The following is a 24466-nucleotide window of genomic DNA, read 5'->3' as shown; positions in this document are numbered from 1 at the left end:
CATGCCAGCAGGCTGAACGCTCAGGCCGGGTTTCTATGTCACAGTCTTGAGCAGAACTCTTTCTTCTTCAGGAAACCTCAGTGTTAAGTGTTAAATCCCATAGCTTATTACACGAGGCTTACCCACATTAAGGAGGGTAATCTATATTATTTAAAGTCTACTGGGGCGCCTGGGTGGCTCAGTCGGTTAAGCGTCTGCCTTTGGCTCAGGTCATGATCCTGGGGTCCTGGGATCGAGCCCTGCCTCGTCCTCCCTGCTTAGCGGGGAGCCTGCTTCTCCCTCTCCCTCTGCCTGCCGCTCTGCCTGTGCTATCTCTAGCAAATAAATAAATAAAATCTTTAAAAAACAATAAAGTCTACTGATTAATCACATCTGAAAAATAGCATCATAGCAACAGCTAAACTAAATGTTTGACCAAACTGGGCACCAGAGCCTAGTAACTTGATTTTTTAAAAATGCTTGGATTCCCTGCCATATGTCCTAAATCACTGGCTTTTCTCTGGAAGAGTATCACTGATCACTCCTTATCCTCTCCTCATGCCATTTTCCTGCTAGAAATCATTCAAAGTGTCTCCACCACCCTTAGAGTTATATACAAACTCCTTACCTTGGCACATAGGACCCACTGTGACATGGCCTCAGATTTTTACCTGCCATCAAGGACCCTCACACAAGCAGCCAAACTGTCCACCTGGCCCAGGCCGCTGGAGTTGCTCCCCAGCTCTGCCCAGCAAAACCTACTGCCTCACAAAGGCCAGCTCAAATACCAAATCCATTCAAAATCTTTGATGTTCATAATTTAAAATAGCTCCCTCCTGTGTGTTTTCCAAAAAAAAATAGGTTTCTTGAAACTTTTTTCTTTTAATATTCCGCCTTATACGAAAATCCTTTAAATGCATTATTTCCCTTCTAGGTGTAAATACCTTGAGGACTAGAATCATCTCTACATCCTGACAGAATGGTACTCATATGTTCAGTTAATTTCAGAGCTAGAGAAATCGGGAAGCAGAACAATTTTCTCATGATTCTTGAGCAGTAGGTGAATAAACTTTGAGGTGAAAAAAGCCGAGTCCCGCTGTAAGGATCTGTCCCCTCCATACGCCTGTGCTCTGCCATCTGCGACCACTTCCACCCCACTAGTACATTCCAGCTGCCCTGACTCTGGTCTTGGCTGAAGATCAATTTATTGTCTTGGCCTGAGGCCCTCTAACCTCTGACTCTCCTCTTGCTTTGGACTTGCATTGTACTTCCCCCAACTGAGGCCCCACTCGTAATGCCAAGCCTTAAAAGACTAGACTTCCTGCCCCACCTCCATCCTCTCAACGCTGAGGTGAAGAGAGGTTTATAAGAATTACCTATGGCCATGGTTTGGGGGAAGGAAAGGAACGTGGGCTCAGGAGAGAAGATCTGGGTTTGAGTTCTGAATGTTACCCTTGCTAGCTGAGGACCTGGATTAGTTATGTAACGTCCCCTAACATCCCCATCCACAAAGTAAGAATTATTAATACAATGCAGCTCATAGGGTTTAGTGAGGAATAAATGAGATGTGGCTTATAAAAGTGCTTTGCAACATTTGCTTCAGACCTTGGTTATTCCTGTGACTAGGTTAGCCAGGGACTGCTCATTGCAGCTCTTCCACCCAAGAAACCCTTCGGATCAGGGATTTGGTCCCAGGTTTTTTTGTTGTTTTTTTTTTAAGACTTTATTTATTTGACAGAGAGAGACACAGCGAGAGAGGGAACACAAGCAGGGGAACTGGGAGAGGGAGAAGCAGGTTTCCCGCAGAGCAGGGAGCCCAATGTGGGGCTCCATTCCAGGACCCTGGGACCATGACCTGAGCCGAAGGCAGACACTTAACCGACTAAGCCACCCAGGCGTCCCAACTTGGTCCCAATTTACCAACCTTTCATCTAGGGCCAGATTAAGATCTTTATATAAACTGATGTAAGTGCAAGAAATTCTAACACAATGTTCTTATATTTCTTATGACAATAGCTTTGAAGTTATTTTTGAAATAGAACATTCTCTGAGACTGTTGAGTCCCCTATTTGCTGCCCTCTAAGCCCACGGTGTGGTCAGCCTGCTGGAAAGCCAGCAGGGCCCTCATCTGTGTTCCTGGCCTGAGGTCTAGCTTTTTCCTGACTGGATCAGTCTAGGCCCCAATCTCCTACCACCCTGGTTAGCTGATAATCCCTTCTAGAAAAGACAAGGTAGGAGAAAAAGTCAACAAATGGCATAGTATAGATAGGGAGAGAAATCTTATCTCCAAATCAGTCATCTGAGAGCACATGCAGATGGCAAGCCAGTCAGGTGAGATGGGGGCAGATGGCTCATCCTTGGACTGTCTCTGCTTGAGTGTGAGGTCTTTGTCTGAGACCCAAGAGTTGGTACACCTCTTCTGTGCTGGAAGGCACCACCAGCCATACCAATTAAGAAAGCTATGCTTCACCACTCACCCCCTCCCCACCCCCTTCTCGTCTCCTGCCTCCTTCCTCATTCCTAGAGTGTTTTAGCAGCTGGGAACACTGCCTCCTCCATAGGTCTAGTGTCATTGCCTTTCTACAGCCCCACCAACCCCAGCACCCCTCTGGCCTTAACTCCTCTTACCCATCCATGACCTCTCTGAAAGAGATTCTATCTGCTTGAGAACCTAAGCTTCCATTCTCCCTCCAGGAATCCTGTTATGACCCCGTAAGGCTGCATGAGGGATTCTGTCTCTGCCTCATTTCATCCTTTGTGTATTAATGATATAGCATTTATTGTCATGCACCTCAATTGTTGGTCTACTTATTTGTACACATTAAACTAGGAGCTTCTTAATTAAAAAAAAAATCCATTATATTGAGAGATAGGAGTATCAGCCCAGAGTGGGCTCAAACGACATCAGAAATTCTGAATTACAAAAGGATAAAAATTGGTGGGTGACAATAAAGATTGTGAACAGACTCTTCCTACTACTTCCATAGTACTTGGGTGCATGTAGATGTGGGAGGTAGGAAAACTCCTGCCATTTGTGTAGGTCTTGGCTGCATGTGCTTAGGAGCTCATCAGATAGGCAAAATGCCAGATATTAAAAGAGTTCAGTCCATAGACTGTGACTTACAAATAAATTGTAGAGATAGTCAGTGCTTTCTTATTTTCTTCTCCCTTGCCTGCCATGCTGTCATGTAGTGTTTATGAGCTCTACAATGAATCATAGCATATAAATAAAATAAAAGATCCTTTTCCTTTTGCCTCTAAGATTGCATAGAAATTTGTTATGCAATAAAAACAACATTAACATTCTCCGAATACATCCCCCTAGAAAATACCTTCTAGGGCTTTCCAAATAGCTCAGAAGTAGGGTTTCAAACTTTCCCTTTAAAGAACAACTTGAGTCTAGTACTTCTCAGAGGAAATGCCAGCATCAATTTTTCTTGGCTTAATTTCACTTCAGAAATAGTACATTTTCTTCTTCCTCCTCTCAAGCTCTGCTCTTTTATCCCAGGAAGAAAAAGAGTCATGGCAAAGCAGCCACAGTTAATAGATAATAAAGCTAAAGAGCAAAAGTAATGACAAAATGGCCTTAACTACAGATAGAGAAGCAGTATCAAAAAGAAGAAAATACTTCGAATATTTTTTCCCAGTAAACTAGAAAAGATAGATGAAACCAACCATTTTGTAGATAAATATGTTAGCAAAATTAACTCAAAGAGAAAAAGAATCATAGAATTCCTGCTGTGGTCTGAATGTTTGTGTTCCCCCCTAGATTCATATAGTTAAATCCTACCCTCAAAAGGTGATGGTATTACCATGTGAGGACACAGTGAGAAGGTGCAGGCTATGAAACAGAAGAGAGCCTCTGCCAAAGTGCTACCATGCTGGTGTCTTGATCTTGGACTTCCAGCCTCCAGAACTGTGAGCAATAAATATTTGTTGTGAATAAGTGTCCTAGTCTGTGGTGTTTTGTTATAGCAGCCAAATGGACTGAGAAAACCCCAAATAAACTCAAAGATTTTCAAGACAATCAATTAGGAATATAAAACTCTGCCCATGAGATCAGAGGAAAGGTGATGAAACCATTTTACAAATGAGATCTGCCAACTGTTGAAAGAACAGATTCCTACCATATAGGGATTTTACCTTAAAATAAAAAAAATGATGAAGTATTGCCTACTCCAACGCACATGTTATATGACCAGTATTATTTTGATGTTAAAACCAGGCTACAATGATAAAAAAATAAAATAAAAACATGCTAATCTTACTTATGAACATTGACATAAAACTCCTAAATAGGGCGCCTGGGTGGCTCAGTTGGTTAAGCGACTGCCTTCGGCTCAGGTCATGATCCTGGAGACCCTGGATCGAGTCCCGCATCGGGCTCCCTGCTCGGCAGGGAGTCTGCTTCTCCCTCCGACCCTCCCCCCTTTCATGCTCTCTCTCTCTCAGTCTCTCTCTCTCAAATAAATAAATAAAATCTTTGAAAAAAAAAAACTCCTAAATAAAATATTAGCAAACCAAACTCAATGATTAAAGATATAATAATAATTACGACCCTACTGGTCCCGAGAATATAAGTTCAGAAAAATCTTTTTTATCTATGTCTATATTTTATCAATTATCCCATTAGTTGATTAAAAAAATGAAAAACAGATTATCTCAGTAGATGGAGAAAAAAAATGTTTAAAAATATCTTATGATTTTTTTAAAAAGGGGCACATTTCTTTACAAACTTAGAATAGAAGGAAATTTCCTCAACCTGATAAAACTTTTAACAGTAAAATCATACCTAATGTAGAAAGGAGAATTAAAAACTCATTCGATAAAATCAGCATCACTAGGGGCACCTGGGTGGCTCAGTCGTTAAGCGTCTGCCCTTGGCTCAGTCATGATCCCAGCATCCTGGGGTCCTGGGATCGAGCCCCACATCGGGCTCCCTGCTCCGCAGGAAGCCTGCTTCCCCCTCTCCCACTCCCCCTGCTTGTGTTCCCTCTCTCGCTGTGTCTCTTTCTGTCAAATAAATAAATAAAATCTTTAAAAAAAAATCAACATCACTGAACATTAAAAACAAAACTCTTTGCAAACTAGGAATAAAAAGAAATTCTCTGATGTAATAAAATTCATAAAACTAAAGCAAATATCTTAAATGGTCAAACATTAGAAGCATTCCTTTAAAATTAAGATAAAAACTTCCCACTATCACTCTTTTTTTAGGGTGGGGTGGAGTCAACTTCCAGTATAGAAAGAAAGAGAATAGGTAAGAATTTTAAAGGAAGAAACAAAACCATCATTATTCACAGATAGTATTCATTATCTAAATAGAAACTCAAGGGGCGCCTGGGTGGCTCTGTCAGTTAAGCATCTGCCTTTGGCTAAGGTCATGATCCCAGGGCTGGGATCAAGCCTGGCGTCAGGCTCTCTGCTCTGCAGGGAGCCTGCTTCTCCCTCTCCTTCTTCCTCTGCCTGCCTCTCCCCCTGCTTGTGCTCTTTCTCTCTCTCTGTCAAATAAATAAATAAAATCTTTTAAAAAAAGTAGAAACTCAAGAGAAAAATAGACTAATTATTAAAATTAGTAATTGAGGTCAGAATGTATACTGGACATAAGATAAATATATAAAAATCAGTTGCATCCCTACATACATAAAATATATACATGTTTTAAAGCATATCAAATACAAGAGCAACAAAATATAAGTACTAGAAATAAATCTAATGAAAATGTGCACATCTTTATGAAGGATATTATACAACTTTATTTTTTATTTTATTTTGTAAGCAATCCCCACACCCAATGTGGGGCTTTAACTCACAACCCAGAGATCAAGAGTCACATGCTCCACAAACTGAGCCAGCCAAGCCCTGCTATAAAACTTTACTGAATGACATTAAAGAAATTCTAAATAAGTGGAGATGTAGACCATTTTCAAGAATAATAATAAATATTGTAGAGTTGTTAATTCTCCCCCAAATAAGCTTTAAAGCCAATGTAACTCAGTCACAATCCCAACATTATTGTTCATGGAATTTGACAACATTGTTTAAAAATTTACGTGGAAGAGCAAAGAACCAAGAACAGACATGACAATTTTGAAGAACTTCAGGGTAAGGATCTTCATCCTATCAGCTATGCAGACATTTCTAAAGCTAGAAGAAAGAAGCAGTGCAATACAGAGGCAGGGACAGGCAAAGAGACCTAGGAACAGAAGAGAGAACTCAGGCATGGATGCATTCTATGCTAAAACCTGGCATATGACAGAGTTGGCTTCGCAAATCAAAAAGCAAAGGACAAAGTAGTCTAGTATTTTTCACATTTTGTTTTACCAACAGCCCACAGTAAGAAATACATTTTATGGTGGTCAGGGAGATGGTGGAGTAGAAAGATCCTTACCTCACCTCATCCCACAGACACACTGAGATAATAGCTACATCTGAACAACTACCTCAGAGAACAACCTGAAGACTCGCAGAACAGACCTTCCATAGTTAATTATAGAGAAGAGGCCACATCAAAAAGGGTAGGAGGGGCAGAGATGCAGTTGGGAATGGAGATGTAGTTGGGAACCAAACTCCCAATAAGATGAACCACAAATGGGAGAGACACTACAAGTATGGACAAGCGAGAAGATTAGAGCCCACACCGGGGACCCCCAGTACTGAGGACCTGGACTGGGAAGATGAGTCCCCATAACATCTGGCTTTGAAAACCAGTGGGGCTTAACTATGGGAGCTTTTAAAATCACTGGGGCTTAATTCCAGGTACTTTAAAAATCAGCAGGCTTAACTGGAAGAGCTGGGGGTAATAGGAAACTGAGTCCCCACCTGTAAAGGGCCAGCATAATGAGTAACTCCACCCAAGACACAGTGCAGAAGCAGCAGTTTCAAAAGTACCTGGGGTATAGTGACAGAGATTTATTTACTAATCTCAAAATGTGAGCTGGAGGGGCAGGGCTCTTCAGGAGAGGTCAAGAACAAAAGTGTTGCAGGTGCCATTTCTCTTTCCCTCCCCCAACCATAGCTAAAACCACTGCAAATCCTCTCCACCTACTGTGCTAGCACCCCATCCCCCTGAGGACCTTCCCCATCCAACCTGCCCCACTAGGCAGGCATCTCTCCAAAGCAGCTCCTACCACCACATCCTGCAAGCAGCCCCAGCAAGGTCTGGTTCCACTCCAAATGGATTCCTGTCCTGGGGAGTGAGGGAGATAACGCCACACACCAGTGCACAGCTAGCTTTACTGCTGATCCTGCCCACCTATGAGCCTGCCCTGGCCTCAGACAGGCTCCTCAACAACAGTGTAGGGACAAAACTCTAAGAAGTGAACAGTAGGCAAAGCAGAGCATTGCAGCCAACTGTGCTGAAGTCGAGCATGGCTCAGTCACACAGAAGGTACACACTGCCCACATAGGAGACACCTCTGGAGCCCCTACTTCTGGTGGGCATTGTGCTATAGGGCACCACAGGACGTCTTCTACACAAGGACACTACTTTCAAGGCCAGGAGATGTACTTTCAAGACCTTCTTAGTACATAGAAACAGAGAGTTAGACAAAAATGAGGAGACAGAGGAATATGTTCCAAATGAAAGAACAAGACAAAATCACAGAAAAAGAGCTAATCCAAACAGAAATAAGCAATATGCCTTATAAGGAATTCAAGGTAATGATCATAGAGATACTCACTGGACTTGAGAAAAGAATGAATTCAGTGAGAACTTTCAACAAAGAGAAAATATAAAAAAGAGTCAGAGATGAACAATTCAATAACTGAGATAAAAAATTCACTAGAGTCAATCAACAGCAGATTAGAGGAGGCAGAAGAATAGATCATGGACCTGGAAGAAAAGGGGATGGAAAGCAACCAAGCTTTTTCAAATTTATGTATAAATAAATAAGTAAACAAACAAACAAACAAAGGAATGAATGAATGTAGGTTAAGGGAACTCAGCAACATCATCAAATGTAATAACATTTGTATTATGGGGATCCCAGAAGGAGAAAAGTGAGAGAAGGGGGCAAAAAACTTATTTAAAGAAATAATAGCTAAAAACTTCGCTAATCTGGGGAAGGAAACAGACATTCAGATCCAGAAACACAGAGATTTCCTAACAAGATGAACCCAAGGAGGTCCACACCAAGACATATAATAGTTAAAATGGTAAAAAGTAATGATAAAGAGAGAATTTTAAAAGTGGGGGGCGGGGGCGGAAAAGAAAAAAATAAAAAAACCAGTTATATTCAAGGGAATCCTTGTAAAGGCCAGCAGAAACTTTCTAGGTCAGAAGGGAGTGACCGGATATATTCAAAGTACTAAAGGGGGGAAAAAACCCACAAAAAAGAATACTCTACCCAGCAAGTTTATTCAGAATAGAAGGAGAGATAAAGAGTTTCCCAAACAAACAAAAGCTAACGGAGTTTATTACCACTAAACCAGCCCTACAGGAAATGTTACAGAGAATTCCTTGAGTGGAGAGAAAAGGTTATAACTAGAGGTAAGAAAATTATGAAAGGAAAAATTTTCATGGGTAAAAGCAAACATACATTAAATGTAGTAGATTAATCATTTATAAAGCCAGTATGGAGGTTAAAACACAAAAGTAGTAAAATCAATTATATCTAGAAAAATCAGTCAAGGGATACACAAAATAAAAACATGTAAAACACGGCATTGTATACATAAATGTGGAGGGGACAGTAAACATTTAGTCCTTTTAGAATGTCTTTGAACTTTCGCTATCATCAACTTAATATAGATTACTATACACATAGGATGTTACATATGAACCTAATAGTAACCACAACTTAAAAACCTATAATAGATACACAAAAAATAAAGAGAAAGGAATCCAAGCATAACACTAAAGAAAGTCATCAAGCCACAAGGGAAGGGAGCAAAAGAAGAAAGAAACAGAGAAGAACTACAAAACAACTGGAAAACAATTCACTAAATGGCCATAAGTACATACTCACCAGTAATTACTTTAAATGTAAATGGACCAAATGCTCCAATCAAAAGACATTGGGTGACTGGATAGATGAAAAAGAAAAACAACAAGACCCATCTACATGCTGCCTACAACAGATTCACTTCAGCCTAAAGACACATACAGACTGAAAGTGAAGGGCTGGAAAAACATAGATCATACAAATGGAAGTGAAAAAAAAGCCAAGGTAACAATACTTATATCGGACGAGATGGACTTTAAAACACAGACTATAGCAAGAGACAAAGAAGGGCATTACATAATGATAAAAGAACAATCCAACAAATGGCTATAACAATTGTAAATATCTATGCACCAAACATCAGAGCACCTGAATACATAAAGCAAATATTAAAAGACATAAAGGGATTGACAGGAATACATGATAGTAGGAGACTTTAACACCCCACTTATATCAACAGATAAATCATCTAGACAAAAATTAACCAGAAAACAGTGGCTTTGAATGACACATTAGACTGGATGAAACTAACAGATACATATAGAACATTCCATCCAAAACCAGCACGATACACATTCTTTTCTTTCAAAAAAAAAATATATATATATATATTTATTTATTTGAGAGAGAGAGAGGGTGAGGAGAGCACAGAGGGAGAGTGAGAGGGAGAAGCAGACTCCCCACTGAGCAGAGAGCCTGACGTGGGACTCTATCCCCAGACCTTGAGATCATGACCTGAGACAAAGGCAGATGCTTAATTGAGCCACACAGGCACCCCTACATTCTTTTCAAGTGTACATGGAATGTTCTCCAGGATCGCTCACACGTAAAATGAATCTCAACAAACTTAAGAAGACTGAAATCATCTCAAGCATCTTTTCTGACCACAACGAAATCAATTACAAGAAAAAATCTGGAAAGAACACAAAGACATGGAAGCTAAACAACATGCTGCTAAACAATAAATGGGTCAACCAAGAAATCAAAGAGGAAATTAAAAAAATACATGGACACAAACAAAAATGGAAACATAATGGTCCAAAATCTTTGGGATATAGCAAAGGCAATTCTAAAAGGGAAGCTTATAGTAATACAGGACTACCTCAAGAAACAAGAAAAATCTCAAACGAACAACCTAAATTTACACCTCTAAGAGCTAGAAAAAGAACAAACAAAGCTAGTAGGACATAAATGATAAAGGTTAGAGCAGAAATAAATGAAATAGAGACAAAAAAACCCAGAAAAGATCAATGAAATTAAGATCTGGTTCTTTGAAAAGATAAACAAAATTGATAAACTGTTAGTCAGACTCATAAAAAAAAAAAGAGGACTCAAAAAAAACCAAAATCAAAAATGAAGGAAAAATAACTGGATACCATGAAAATACAAAGGATTAAATGAGAAAATTATCAAAAATTATATCACAACAAATTAGACAACCTAGAAGAAATGGATAAATTTCTAGAAACATAATCTTCCAAACTGAATCAGGAGGAAATAGAAAATTTGAACAGACCCATTACTAGTAATGAAATTTAAACAGTAATCAAAAAACTCCTAACAAACAAAAGTCCAGGATGAGACAGCTTCACAGGTGAATTCTACCAAAATATTTAAAGAAGAGTTAATACCTATTCTTCTCAAACTATTCCAAAAAAATAGAAGGAAAACTTCCAAATTCATTCTATGAGACCAGCATTTCCCTGATACCAAAACCAGATAAAGACTCTATAAAAAAGAAAATTCTCACTGTCTCTCTGTCAAATAAATAAAAATCTTTAAAAAAATAAAATAAAAATAAAAAAGAAATAAAAAAGAAAACTACAGGCCAATATCTCAAATATAAAATAAAATAAAATAAAATCCACCAGAAAATATTAGCAAATTGAATTCAACAATACATTTTAAAAAGTCATTCACTACAATCAAGTAGGATTTATTCCAGGGATTCAAGGATGCTTCAATATTCACAAATCAACATGATACATTATAAGATAAAGGATAAAAATCACATGATCATCTCAATAGTTGCAGAAAAGTATTTGATAAAATAAAACATCCATTTATAATAAAAATCCTCAACAAAGTAGGTGTAGAGGGAACATACCTCAACAGAATAAAGGCCATATCTGATAAGCCCACAGCTAATATCATACTCAATGGTGAACTGAGAGATTTTCCTCTAAGGTTAGCAACAAGACAGGGATGTCCACTCTCATCACTGTTATTCAACATAGTACTGGAAGTCCTAGCCTCAGCAATCACAACAAAAAGAAATAAAGGCATCCAAACTGGTAAGAAAGAAGTAAAACTCACTATTTGAAAATGACATAAAACTATATACAGGAAACTTTACAGATTCTACCAAAAAGGGATTAGAACTGATAAATGTATCCAGTAAATTTGCAGGATACAAAATTAATACACAGAAACCTGTTGTATTTCTATACACTAATAACAAAGTAGCAGAAAGAGAAATTAAGAAACAAACCTATTTACAATTGCACCAAAAAAAAATAAGATACCTAGAAATAAACTTAACCAAGGAGGTAGAAAACCTATACTCTGAAAACTATGAAACATTGATGAAAGAAGTTGAAGATGACACAAATGAATGGAAACACATTCCATGCTCTTGGATTGAAAGAACAAATACTGTTAAAATGTCCACACTACCCAAAGCAATCTACAGATTTAATGCAATTTCTATCAAAATACCAATAGCATTTTTCACAGAACTAAATAAATAATCCTAAAATTTGTAAGGAATCACAAAAGACCTCAAATAGTTAAAGCAATCTTGAGAAGAAAGAACAAAGCTGGAGAAAATTCCAGATTTCAAGTTTTATTACAAAGCTATAGTAATCAAAACAATATGGTACTGGCACAATAAAAATTGACACATAGATCAATAGAACAAGTAGAAAGCCCAGGAATAAACCCGTGTTTATATGGTCAACTAATCTATGACAAAAGAGGTAGGAATATGCAATGGGGGGAAAAAAACAGTCTCTTCAACAAATGGTGCTGGGAAAACTGGATGCAAAAGAATGAACCTGGACCACTGTTTTATACCTTACATGATAATATCTCAAAATGGATTAAAAACCTAAATGTGAGACCTGAAAACATAAAACTGCTAGAAGAAAACATAGGCAGTGATCTTTTTGACATCAGCCTTAGCAACATTTTTCTAGATAGGTCTCTCTAGACAAGGAAAATAAAAGCAAAATTAAATTATTGGGACTACTGTAAAATAAAAAGCTTTTGCACAACAGAGGAAATCATTAATAAAACAAAAAGGCAACCTACTGAGTGGGAGAAGATATTTGCAAATGATATAGATTAATATCCAAAATATATAAGGAACTTACATAACTCAACACCAAAAAAGCAAATAATCCTGTTAAAAAATGGGCAGAGGATCTGAATAGACATTTTTCAAAACAAAACAAAACATAGAGATGGCCAATAGATACATGATAGATGCTCAATGTCACTAATCAATCAGGGAAATGCAAATCCAAACCACAGTGGATATAACCTTACACCTGTCAGAATGGCTAGAATTAAAAAGAGAAGAAATAATAAGTATTGGTAGGATGTGGAAAAAAGAAACACTCATGCACTATTGGTGGGACTGAACATTGGTGAAGCCACTGTGGGAAACAGTATGGAGTTTCCTCAAAAAATTAAAAATAAAAATACCATACAATACAGTAATTCCACTACTGGGTATTTACCCAAAGAAAACAAAAACACTAATTCGAAAAGAAAGCTGCACCCATATGTTTATTTCAGCATTATTTACAATAGTCAAGATATGGAAGCAAATCAAGGGTCCATTAATAGATGAATAAAGAAGATATGTAATGTATATCTAAATCTATCTATCTATCCATCCATCCATCCATCCAATGGAATATTACTCAGCCATAAAAAAGAATGAGACCTTGTGTTTTGTGGCAACATGGATAGACCTAGAGGATATTATGCTAAGTGAAATGTCAGATAGAAAAAGAGAAATATCATATTATTTCACTTATCTGTGAAATCTAAAAAGCAAACCAAATGAACAAAGAAGCAAACCAAAGACAGACTCTTCAAATACAGAGAACAAACTGGTTGTTGCCAGAGGGGAGGTGGGCGTGGGGATGGGTAAAATAGATAAAGGGGATTAAGAGGTACAAACTTTGAGTTATAAAATAAGTCATGGAGATGAAAAGTACAGCATAAGAAATATAGTCAATAATTTTGTTAATAACATGGTGACAGACGGTGACTACAGTGTGATGAGCACTGAATAATATATAGAATTGTTGAATCAATGTTGTACACCTGAAAGTAATATAACGTTGTATGTTATATTTCAGTAAAAAAATTAAAAATTTAAACAAGTGCATTTTATATCGCAAACCAAAACAAACAGTGATGTGTACATATGTGAATATATACAGACAACTAAAACAGAATATTCAAGAAAAAGAGTTACAATTTCTATGTGCCATGCATTCTGGTATTTCCTATTCATCCCATTTTGTTAAAAATATAATTCCTGTTGCAACCCACAAAACCAATTCCATAACCACTATGGAGTTATCACCTTCAACCTGAAAATGTGCACTGTACAATAAGGTTCTCGATAAAGAGTTCTGTGCAGTGGAGTGCTAGGACATTAAAGAACAGTTTCCCCAGGGTTGGAGGGGGAGTTCAGCTGCAGTGTTTGCCCACTGCTGTGGTGTAAATATTCCCACCATGACCGCTACCAGCCAGCAATGTGTTTAACAACCAGCTAACAAAATTCCTGAGGCTCTAGCAATGGACTCGCATGAGTTGGTACGAGGCAACCCCGGCAGACCACTGATTCTAGGAAAACTGGCTACACATAGGAGAAAAATAATGATTGCACCTCTATATCACACCACATATGAAAATCCATTTCACATGAGCTGAATACCTGAAATGTGAAGAACAAAGTTATGTGTGAACATGAAAATGTGAAATGCACAACTTATAAAAGTGAAAAACAAATACAAATTCCTGGGTAGAAAAGGATTTTTTAAGGATATGAAAAATACTACTCAAATTTAGTAGAGGCTTTGAAAACTAAAGGGTAAGACAACCAGGAGACTAACTGCAGGAGATTCTAGGTGGGAGAGAAAAGAGATTGTGTTCTCAGAATCCAGGGGCTCAGGCTGCCCAGCAGTCACTGAAGGGAAAAGGGGCCATTGGGCAGAGTTGCAGCCGTGACGGGGATGGGACAAAGGGAGCTGGCATAGTGGCGGACATAAAGCACTGCTGGAGACCCCACCAGAAGCAGAGTAGATGGGGAGAAAGAGCTGGCTTCTCCCCTTCAATCTCCTACCTGTGCTTCCCATTTGCTAAATGAAAATGGCAGCCAGTCGGCAAGGGACCTTGGGAAATGTTTTTCAGAGATGAGCTCCCTCCAGGATAGAAGAGGGAAAGGCTGAATAAGGATCTGACAGCAAACAGGTAAATAAATGCCCAACAGGTCAGGGGGTTGCATATTAAAGCTAGACAGACCATTTCATATCCAGCAGATCTGGAATTTTTTTTTTTAAGATTTTATTTATCTATTTGTCAGAAAGAGAGAGAGCACAAAGCAGGGAGAGCACCAGGCAGAGGGAGAAGCAGGCCTCCCGCTGAGCAGTGAGCCCAATGCGGGACTTGATGCCAGGGCCCTGGGGACCTGAGCCGAAGGCAGATGCTTAACCAACTGAGCCACCCAGGCGCCCCTGGAATACTTCTAAAGTTAGACCATTAAAAAGTATTTTAAGGATATGGATCGAAGACAACTCTCATACTCTGGCAGTGAGCAGGGAAACGGACACAGCTAAGTTTGAAAATGGAGTGTTTTCCTTGGTAAAACTGAAGGTGCACACACCTTCTGTGACCTAGAAATTCTACTCCAAGGTATGAATTCCAGAGAAAATGCTCACATTTATGAATAAGGTGACATGTACAGAATATTAACCATTTGGGGATGGTAAAAACTTGGAAACCAATTAAATGTCTATCAATAAAAGAACTGATTTTTTAAATGTTATAGATTAATACAATAATGGAATACTATGTCATGGTTAAAATGAATGAACTATTTCCACATCCATCAACATGCATTAATCCCCTAAACCATGCTATTAAAACAAAGCAAGTAGGGGCACCTGGATGGCTCAGTCGTTAAGCGTCTGCCTTCTGCTCAGGTCATGATCCCAGGGTCCTGGGGTCCTGGGATCAAGCCCCGCATGGGGCTCCCTGCTCAGCGGGAAGCCTGCTCTCCCTCTCCCACTCCCGCTGCTTGTGTTCCCTCTCTCACTGTGCCTCTCTCTGTCAAATAAATAAATAAAATCTTAAAAAAAAAAAAACAAAGCAAGTAGCAGAAGATCACACACAATATTATTCACATAAAGTTTTAAAACATAAGAGATAATTACGTTCCATGGGATATTGTTTGGGATTATGTACATAAATAGCAAAAGTATAAAGACATACATCATTTTTTAAAAGATTTTATTTATTTGAGAGAGAGAGAGAGCACAGAGGGAGAGTGGGAGAGGGAGAAGCAGACTCCCCACTGAGCAGAGAGCTCGATGGGAGGCTCAATTCCAGGACCCTGAGATCATGAGCTGAGCTGAAGGCAGACGCTTAACCATCTGAGCCACCCAAGTGTCCCCGTACATGGGTTTTTTTAAAAAATGTATTTTGGATACTAACCCTTTATTGGATACATCATTTGCAAAGGCCTTCTCCCATTCAGTCGGTTGACTTTTAGTTTTGTTGACTGTTTCCTGCACTGTGCAGAAGCTTTTTATTTGATGAAGTACCAATAATTTATTTGTGCTTTTATTTCCCTTGCCTCAGGAGACCTATACAGAAAAATGTTACTGTGACTGATGTCAGAGAAATGACTGCCTGTGCTCTCTTCAAGGATTTTTATGGTTTCAGATCTCACATGTAGGTTTTTAATCCATTGTGGTTTATTTTTGTGTATGGTGTAAAAAAGTGGTCCAGTTTCATTCTTTTGAATGTTACTGTCCAGTTTCCCTAACCATCTATTAAACAAACTGTCCTTTTCTCATTGTATATTCTTTCCTCCTTTGTCAGAGAATGATTGACCATATAATTGTGGGTTTATTTCTGGGTTTTCTATTCTGGTCCATTGATCTGTGTGTCTCTTTTTGTGCCATACTGTTTTGATTACTACAGCTTTGTAAGATAACTTAAATCTGGAATTGTGATACCTCCACTTTTGTTTTTCTTTTTCAAGATTGCTTTGGCTATTCTGGGTCTTCTGTGGTTCCTTACAAATTGTAAGATTGTTTGTTCTAGTTCTGTGAAAAATGCTGCTGGTATTTTGATAGAGACTGCATTAAATGTGTAGATTGCTTTGGGTAGCGTAGACATTTTAACAATACTGGTTCTTCCAATCCATGAGCATGGAATGTCTTTCCATTTCTTGAGTCATCTTCAATTTCTTTCATCAGTGTTTTATAGTTTTCAGAGTACAGATCTTTCACCTCTTTGGTTAGGTTTATTCCTAAAACAAACCATTCCTGGGATTGTTTTCTTAATGTCTGTTTCTGCTGCTTCATTATTAGTGTATAGAAATGCAACAGATTTCTGCATATTGAATTTGTATCCTGCAACTTTACTGAATTCATTTATCAGTTCTAGTGGTTTATTGATGGTCTTTAGGATTTTCTATATTAATATTTCTATATTCTATATGTAGCATCATGTCATCTACAAATAGTGAAAGTTTTACTTCTTCGTTACCAATTTGGATGCCTTTTATTTCTTTTTGTTGTCTGATCACCATGGCTAGGGCTTTCAGTATTATGTTGAATCAAAGTGGTGAGAGTGGACATCCTTGTCTTGTCTTGTTTCTGACAAGAAAGGCTCTCAGTTTTTTTAACCATGGAGTAGGATGTTGGCTGTGGGTTTTTCATATAAGGCCCCGATGTATGCTCCCTTTAGACCTACTTTGTTGAGGGTTTTTATCATGAATGGATGTTGTATTTTGTCAAATGCTTTTTCTGTATCTACTGAAATCATCATATGATTTTTATCCTTCCTCTTAAAAAATGAGAAGACATGAACGGACATACAGATGGCCAGCCAACAGACCCATGAAAAGATGCTCAGCATCATTCATCATCAGAGAAATGCAAACCAAAACTACAATGAGATATCACCTCTCACTTGTCAGAATGGCTAAAATTAACAACACAAGAAACAAGTGTTGGTGAGGATGTGGAGAGAAAGTAACCCTTGTGCATTATTAGTGGGAATGTTGATTGGTGCAGCCATCGGGCAAAAACAGTATGGAGGTCCCTCAAAAAGTTGAAAATAGAACTACCGTACAATTTACCCCCCAAATACAAAAACACTAATTCAAATGGATACATGCACCCCTATGTGTATTGCAGCATTATTTACAATAGCCAAATTATGCAAGCAGCCCATGTGTCCACTGACAGATGAAAGGATAAAGAAGATGTGGTGTATATGTGTGTGTGTGTGTGTGTGTATACACACACATATCTATACACAATGGAATATTAGTTAGCCATGAAAAATTATGAAATCTTGCCATTTGCAACAACATGGATGGAGCTAGAGAGTATTATGCTAAGTGAAATAAGTCAGAGAAAGACAAATACCATATGATTTCACTCATGTGGAATTTAAGAAACAAATGAGCAAAGGGAGAGAAAGAGAGAGAGAGAAAGAGGCAAGCCAAGAAACAGACTCTTTACTATAGAAAACAAACTGATGGTTATTAGAGGGGAGGTGGGTGGGAGGAGGGGTTAAAGAGGTGAAGGGGATTAAGAGTACAATAATGATGAGCACTGAATAATGTATAGAATTGTAGAATCACTATATTGTACACCAGAAACTAATATAACACTGTATGTTATCTATATGGAATTAAAATCTTAATTTAAAAAAAGACATGCATGGGAAGGATGAATACAAAATTCAGAGTAATAGTAACTCTGGGAGTGGTATAGATGAAAATGGAATCATGGGGTGGTCCCCAGGAATCTCTTCCAACAATATTTAAATGCTTTGTTTCTCAAGCTAGGTGAACAATACTTGCCTGTTCATTACATTTTCTTTCTACCTTTTTGTGTGTCTGATATATTTGATTTTTATTAAAAAGATAAGGAAGCACTGGCATCAAATCCTAAGGTTTGTCAAAACTCTGTAACATGTTTATAAGAACTCATCACATACAGCTCGTGCAAGAGATAGCAATGGTTCATAAACTGTCCATTAAGTAATTACTCCCTGTGTTTCTGAACTTGTGAGCTTTCCTCTGAATAGCTCAGCTTCTTTGTTTTGTCAAGTATGTAAAAAGCCAGAACGATTTTAGATAGTATTGGTGGCTGACATTTATTAAGCACGTACTCTGTACAAGATACAAATCATCCCCTGTGTTATGTGAGACAAACACGGCACCAAGAGGCTAAGTCAGTTTCCCAAACCCAACCAGCCAATCAGGGACAGAGTGGGGTCCAGAGCCTTCTCTATACTTTCCTTTTGCCCCTCCCAGAGTAGCCATTATGTTTCTGTCTCACTTATGAGTAATTTTTAAACAAGTACGGATAAAATAAGTACTCCTCACAGTTTCTAGAACTGACCATAAGGAAAAGCTTTGTAATTTCATAGACTGAAAAACAAGATTGACAGAGCTTCTGAGAAGGGAGGCCCCCTATCAGACCTCGTTCTGAAGCCCTGAGGTAGCTCCCACCAGTTGCGTGACCTCGGGCGAGCTAATGAGACCACCTGCATTCTAGTCCTGGCTCTGCCACTTCCAATTCATAACTTAGCTTCTTTAAGCATCACAAAACCTCATTAAGTTTGTCTGAGTTAAATGAAAACATGCACAGTGCCAGGTCTGTAACTTCCCTGAGACTGTTACCCTCTGGGCAGAGCCAATGGTGCCCATCTCTTCCCAAACCCACATCCAGTCACCTCGCATTTGAAACTGACCTTAGCGGAAGGATTTATACCACAGAAATTGGCAATTTCTACATTTCAGGGTTTTTTGTTTGTTTTGAAACTGGTTGTTAAACATTTACCAGCACCCCTGTGTTGTTGGAAGTTGCTTTGTCAATTGAAAAGCACTATATAAATATTAGCTATTATTATTTAAGGTTTCATGACCAACAGAACAAAAAGAACTTTTAAGGGTGAATACACCTCCCACAAGAATATTGTTCTGCATCTCACAGAAAACCTTGTGCAGTACACAAATTTAAGGCCTTCCTCTGCACCCCAAGCCGGTATCATGGGGCTCCTGGGACAGAGTGGTCTTTCCAGGGAGTCAGTCCAGCTCAGTGGGGCAGAGCTCCAGGGTTTGGTTATGAGCGAGCTGATGGTATCTGCAATGTTACTTTTGACTCTTGTGGTAGGTTTTCTTTTTTAAGATTTTATTCATTTATTTGACAGAGAGAGAGACCACACAAGCAGGGGGAGCAGCCGAGGGAGAGAGAGAAGCAGGCTCTCCACTGAGCAGGGAGCCTGATGCGGGACTCGATCCCAGGACCCTGGGACTGTGACCTGAGCTGAAGGCAGATGCCTAACTGACTGAGCCCCCCAGAGGCCCCATCTTGTGCTGTGTTCTTCCTGAAACCCCCGTGAGCACAGAGGACCCTGTCTTTGGTTTCCTTTGCCACTCCCTAACTGTGTGAGGGAGAATACCTTCTTCTAAAGGTTTATTGGACAGAATTTCCACTTCATCAAAGGCTTAGGATAATACATTTAAGATTTTAAATTATGAGTATATATATTTAAAAATGCCACACTTAACATAGGAAAGGTAATGATGAAAATCTAAATGTGTAATGATTTGTGTTTTTTTTTTCTAAATGGCACAAGAATGTGGCTACTCTGAGAACTGCCTTGTGACATTTCTTGTATAAATATTAACTTGCTCAGAAAGTGGAAAATCCTCAGCATAACAAACACCTGAATATATTTTACTAAAATTTTCAGCAGCCTCTTCCCTTAGACATATTTAAAGAGCAATTGCAGAGCAGAATTAAATGCTTTCCTCAGCATGCTCCAAATGAGAGGAAATGGAATTGTAATGAAGTCTATGCAGGCTGCTTCAGCCAACACCACAAATGAAAACACTCCCTTCCCTGTTCTAATCACCACGGGCTGACATGGCTGATTAGAAATTCCCAACTCAGAACCTAAGCTCTTTGAATTGGAGGAAAAATGTTGCCAGCTCATTTTCAGATTTACCTCCAAGAGTCCAGCTGCTACAAAGCAATGGACAAAATGTACTCCGTGTAAATGGTTTGTTCTTCCTAATGGCCAAGCTTACAGGAATCAATCGTGTATGGTTTCTATTTGCCTTCACGGCGGCAGAGTTACGACACTCAATATTTAAAGTGTTTCCCAGTGAAGCAGAATCGCAGGTGCTGAATCATGGCCCTACTTGTCCTCAGCTGCCTGCCCCTCAGCTTGGCCCCTCTAGAATGTTCCCCCAACTCTGCTGCTACAGTTCTCCTCCTAAAATTTCAGGCATTCACAGATCAACTTCACAGCTGCCTCCTGTACTCTTATTTATTTAACGTTTTTATTTTGATCAAATCTCAATGTCTCTAAGCTTGATTTTGCCCTAAGCTCTAATAGCTGTGGGGGCCCGTGTTATTTGCTGTCACACAGTGGAAGAAAATACGTGCAAAACATATCTGCTAAAAGCTTGTGCATAGGGTACAGAAAGAATGCTTACAATTCAGTAACAAGAAAACACTCCAATTTAAAAATGGGCAGATTTAAACAGACACCCTACAAAAGACAATATACCAACGGCCAATAAGCACATGATAATATGTTCCACATCATTAGACATCAGACAAATGCAAACTGAAACCACAGCAAGATACCACTACACACTACAATTTAAAAGACTAATAATTCGGAGAGGGAGGTGATGAGAACCTGGCATCTACCTTGCCGCTGGTGGTGAAGCCGCGCGATTAGCGCTGGGGCTGGGGCGGCGGGGCTGCCGGGAGGACCCCGGACAGCGCTGTAGGCGGCTCCAGTGGGGGCGGGTGCCTGCTGCTGGCCGTCACTGGGGTGTCGCCTTTCCCCGGATCCAACCCCGCTTCCCAGCAAGACCTCCATCTTCTGGAGGAGAAGAAGCACTGGTGGCAGACACCCTCTGGCCCCTGGATATCTGGACATTTTCCTTCCCACGCATGCTGCACTCCCCTCCCAAAGGGGTAGCTCAGTTCCTGTCCAGTCACAGGAGAAAAGTTGGGATCCACTGACCTTGAAGCTGAAGGGCAACTTCTGAGCCCCACCCCCGCTCCCAATGTACAGTGGTGAGCGGAGACTAGATTCTCAAAGGAAAAGGCAGATTCCAGTACAGCACTTACGAAATTCTGTCCTGACCACAGAGGAGGCTTCTGTATTTTCTTTTTTTTTAACTTAAAATCAGTTAATTAACATATAGTATATTATTAGTTTCAGAGGTAGAGTTTAGTGATTAGGAGGCTTTTTTTTTTTTAAAGACCCTGATTCTTCCCTCTGGAAGAAAACCCCCTATTCTGTGTCCTCTGGGGTCCCTGGCCTGGCCTCCGGGAGGCCTTTTCTCCATTCTGGAAGGGGGCATCACAAATATACAAATCAAAAAACAAAATATTAACAGCACTCCCAAGATGCTCCCTTTCTGTTTCCTTCCAGTCAATATCATCTCCCCTCCAAAGGTTTACAAACACTGTCCTGATTTCTATTGCCATGGATTCCTTTTGCCAGTTTTTGAACTTTGCATAAATGGAGTTCTTAAGTATGTAAAAAAAAAAATAATAAAAAAAATAAAAGACTAATAATTCAATGTTGGTGAGGACGTAGAATAAACCAGAGTCTCATACAACACTGTATGTAAAATGGCACAAATACTTTGGGGGAGAAAATCCTGGCATTTTCTTAAAAGTTGAAACAATATATTCAAAAACACAATCTAGTAAATGGTTGTCTACATTAGACATAGAAATATATACAGAATAAAACTTTTTTTTTTAAATATTCGAGAGAGAGGGAGAGGGTGCAAGCAGGGGGAGGGGCAGAAGAGGGAGACAAGCAGACCCCCTTCCCCGCTGAGCGGGGAGCCAGATGAGGGGCTCGATCCCAGGACCCTGAGATCAAACCCTGAGCCGAAATCAAGAGTCAGACGCTTAACTGACTGGGCCACCCAGGCACCCCTAAAACAGGGTGTTTTTTTTTAAGTTAAATATATAGTTACCATGTGACCCAGCAGTTGAACTTCTAGTTACTCATCCAAGTGAAAGTAAAATCCACAGAAAGATCTGGACATGAATTTCTGGGGACGGAGACTGTTCTGGGGAATAGCGAGCGAGCTTCTGTGAGCGACACATCCTAAGAGCGGAGTGCTTGGGGGAGGGACGGAGGCAGCAGCCTAAGGTGCCCTCGGCTTGCCTGGTATGAAGCTATTGCCTCACCAGTAGGACCCCAAGCTTGGTGTGTTGCCCCCAAGGTAGAGCCTCCACTCTGTGACTGGTGACTGGGCGGCAGAAGAGAACCTTAACCAGGAAGGAAAACATATTTTTGCATTGTAGACAGATCACCCTAGCACTGATTTGAGGTCTGCCAAACTGGCAACGCGGGGTGAAAAGAACTCACCGTGAAGAGCAAAGCAGAAAAGAAACCAAGAGACTGGGCCTGGTTAAGGTTTTACTTTTCCTTTTTAAGTTATTAGTCAGAATTTTAAATACTGTAGACCGGAGTCTGGTTCATCTGGCTCATCAGTAGGTAGAGCCCCAAACGGCAAGCTTATGGGGCAAAGGTAGTGGATCGCAGAGGAAGTTGGAGTCTTTGTCAGCATGGTGAAGCTGAGCATTCTGGAATACGGGAGCGCCTCGCACTCCTCTCACATTCTGTCACATTAAGGTAAAAAGTGAGAGCCCATAACAATATCTAGACAGAACACTATGATCTTACCTTGAACAAGTTTCTCTCTGTTCTCTGTAGGCTGTAGAAGGCAGAATGTTTCCCCCTAAATGTCAATGCCCTAACACCTGCAAATTCTGAACATGTTACATTAAATGGCAAAAGACTTTGCAGCCGTAAGCAACAGATTTTACGATTGGGAGATTATTCTGGACTATGTGGGTAGGCCCACTTGAATCACGTGAGCCTTTAAAAGCACCAAACTTTCTCCACCTGGGGCAAAAGATGTAGCGGAAGGGAAAGTGGGTGAGATGTGAAGCCTGAGAGGGACTGGACCGGCCCGGGCTGGAGGGGCCGCACAGACTGCATGAGAAGGAACGTGGGCAGCTTTTACAAGCAAAGACTGGCCCCCAGCTGACAGCTGGGACCTCCATCCTACAACTGCAAGGAATTGAATTCGGCCAACAACCTCAATGAGCCTGGAAACACAATCTTTCCCAGAGCCTCCAGGGAAGAGCGCAGCCCAGCAGACAGCCTGATTTCAGCCTTGTGAGGTCTTCAGCAGAGGACCCAGCTGAGGCCCCTTATGCTCAGACTGCTCAGCCATGAAACTGTTCTGGCAGCAATAGAAAACTCATACATAAACACACTTTTTTTTTAAAGAAGCAAGCAAGCAAAAGTGACTTTGAATATAATTCTCTTTCCTCATTGCAAACATGTGATGTAGGAATCTTGGAGTACTCTGATCAAAAAAAAGTTACAATCTATACTCCCACCGATGCCTCTCAGTATATGGCTGCATACAATGGGAGTCTGAAGCTCTGTGTAGGGGATTGTCTCTCCAGGGCCTTCTAGAAGACGAGTGGAGAATGGATTTCAGTGAGATCAAGACTGTAACCAGGATACTGTCCTACTTCAGTTGAGGGATGATAGGGCAGGGCTAGCTGGTGAAGTCAGGTTGAAGAGCTACCTAGACTGAATGGTTCTGGAAGAGCCGGATAGGTGGAAGGTAGTCCCGGTGAATCTAAGAATGCAAGAGAAGGGGACTTGGGGTGAGAGGCCCACGGTGGGAGCTGAGTATGGGGGAGCTTTGTGGAACATCCACGTGGCATCCAGGAGGTGCCTGGATATGGAAAAGTGAAGCTCAGTGATTCTCAGAGACTCCAATTTGGGAATAATTAACATATAGGTCCAGAAAATGCTTATGGATTTCCTTTTGATTTAAAATACAGTAAGAAGAGGAATGAGGAAGAGATACATATAGAGAGTAATAGAGGATTTTGTGTGTTTGAGGTGCTTAGAAAAGGACTGGAGAGAAAAAAGTTAGAAAAGATGAGAAAACTGTTGGCTGAGGCGGAACTGATGGATATATTTACTAATAAACTACAAAAAAGGTGTGCCCAGAGTTTGCGATCTCTCTCGGAGGGAGGCAGAAGCTACAGAATGTTCCCGTTCGCCACCAGTGAGCACTGGCAGCCGGGACAGCTCGGTCCTGCCAGGCCCAGCGAATGATGAGGTGGGCGCAACAGGCTGCAGAAGGAGGCACAGGAGATGGGTCTGCCAGCCATCCGGACACGCGCGGCCTCATC

At 40.1% G+C, this 24466-nt stretch overlaps 1 protein-coding gene across 1 annotated transcript in view; it reads right to left on the bottom strand.

The window, feature by feature from the left end:
- MRAP2 (melanocortin 2 receptor accessory protein 2) overlaps window positions 1–21304 on the bottom strand; it is a 109293-nt gene extending 87989 nt beyond the window's left edge. The window contains exon 1 of the mRNA XM_031028670.2: window positions 20918–21304. The gene's annotated coding sequence lies outside the window, so the exon portion shown is untranslated. The remainder of the gene's footprint in view (window positions 1–20917) is intronic.
- Window positions 21305–24466: the final 3162 nt, after the last annotated feature.

The sequence above is a fragment of the Leptonychotes weddellii genome, chromosome 8, assembly GCF_054177405.1.
Source record: "Leptonychotes weddellii isolate Sample4059 chromosome 8, ASM5417740v2, whole genome shotgun sequence".
Taxonomy (NCBI): Eukaryota; Metazoa; Chordata; class Mammalia; order Carnivora; family Phocidae; genus Leptonychotes; species Leptonychotes weddellii.
This window is presented reverse-complemented; position numbering and strand designations above follow the sequence as displayed.